The following is a 2,182-nucleotide window of genomic DNA, read 5'->3' on the forward strand; positions in this document are numbered from 1 at the left end:
CTGGAGTGCTGATACCTGCCGAGCTCTCTGGACAGAAGATTCCACCGTTCCTACAGTGATGCGGGAAACTAACATGGAATTACGTGCACTCCAGTCACCAGGAAGTTCAGCAACGTGGTCTACACGTGGACACTTTATATACCCACCCGTGGGCGATCGCCACCACAAACACCACCCACCAGACTGTCAAAAGACGTGCTTCCTTTCTAGCAAGGATCCTCCCTGTTAATCTCCTCCCAAGAAGGAAATGAAAAAAAAAATTATTTTCACTAAAAATGTAATCAAATGGGACAAAATATAAGACAGTATCAAAATTAAATAAATTATATGCACTACAGTCATTCCTTGGTATCCTAGGGGATTGGTCCCAGGACCCCCACGGATCCCAAATCCATGGGTGCTCAAGTCCCTTAAATAAAATGGCACAGTATTTGCATATAACCCATGAATATCCTCTGTATATTTTAAGTCCTCTCTAGATCATTTATCATACCTAAGTAAATAGTTGTAAATACAATATAAACCTACATATAGGCAAGACCTCAGAGGTAGTTAGGGTTTGTCCCACACCACTGCAATAAAGCAAGTATCACAATAAATCAAGTCATGTGCATTTTTGAGTTTCTATGTGCATATAAAAGTTATGTTTACACTATACTACAGTTTATTGTGTGCAACAGCATTATGCCAAAAAATGCATATACCTTAATCAAAAAATACTTAACTGCTAAAAATGCTAACCATCATCAGAATCTTCAGTGAGTTATATTCTTTTTGCAACAGTAACCTCAAAGATCACGGATCACCATAATAAACATTAATAAAGAAGCTTAATATATTGTGAGAATTATCAAAACGTGACACAGAAATATGAAGTGAGCAGATGCCATTGAAGAAATGGTGCTGATAGACTTGCTCCAACAAGCGTTGCCCAAACCTTCCATACGTAAGAAACGCAGTACCTGCAGAACACGGTAAATAGGGATCTGCCCGGAAATAAACGGACATGGTAAATTCAACTTTTGCTTTTAAGAACTTTCTGGATTTTTTTCTCGAATATTTTTGATCTGAGGTTGGTTAAACCTGCATATGTGGAATCCATGATCACGGAGGGCTGACTGCCCAGGATACTAACCCCTAGGCATATTCACAGATGTGACGTAACAATGACATGTGCGCACGCTGTCGCTTCACTCATGCCCGACTGCCTGACTCTATGGACTGTAGCCGGCCCGGCTCCTCTGTCCGTGAGATTCTCCAGGCGAGGATACTGGAGTGGGTTGCCATGCCCTCCTCCAGCGGATCCTCCCAACCCAGGGATCGAACCCGCGTCTCTTGCATCTCCTTCCATTGACAGGCGGGTTCTTTACCACTGGTGCCATCCTGGCCAAAAGGGCTCACAACTCACTTACAGCAACATAAAAATCTTAACCTATATTGTCCATCTTTAACTATCTGTACTGACGTTTTTGTCTACCTACTTTTTGTTCTATGCATTTTACAGCGGGGGGCAGGGGTTTGGAGAAAATAATAGAGGAAAAAAAATGAGGAGAGTAAAGGAGATTTAGAGAAAGAATGTGACAGGAGAGCAGCAGGAAAACCAGACTGGAGGCTGGAGGATTCTGGGAGGGAGGAGGGCCTGGGACTGGTCAGGTTGCTGGGATGACCTGTTGGACAGCCACACCTGAGACGGGAGCAGGACGTGCTGGGGAGACAGAGGGGGAAGAGAGCCTTCCTGCGTGTCTCATTTCTGATCCATGGAGACGCATCACCCATCAGCCCTGGGGAAGGCACACAGCATCGGTCCCTCAATCTGTTCTCTGAGCATTAAAGCACATGCAGTGTCTCTGAAAAAGGAAATGGCAACCCACTCCAGTATTCTTGCCTGGAGAATCCCAGGGTCAGAGAAGCAGGCTCCTCTGTCCATGGGGTCGCAAGAGTTGGACATGACTTAGAGACTAAACCACCACCACCACCTCCTGTGGGAGTTTTCTCCCAAGAGTTTCCTGGGGTTCAGATAACGCATTATGGTCAGGTTTTTATGTTGTTTGCCAGGTTATGCTAGATGGAAAATAAATAAATAAAAGAAAATACACACAGCGTGCTTCACAGACAACCCGGAGACGACAGAAACAGAGTCGATCACATCATTATAATATAAAAATGAACATACCTCAGCATG

This window comes from Ovis canadensis, chromosome 26 (genome assembly GCF_042477335.2).
Source record: "Ovis canadensis isolate MfBH-ARS-UI-01 breed Bighorn chromosome 26, ARS-UI_OviCan_v2, whole genome shotgun sequence".
Taxonomy (NCBI): Eukaryota; Metazoa; Chordata; class Mammalia; order Artiodactyla; family Bovidae; genus Ovis; species Ovis canadensis.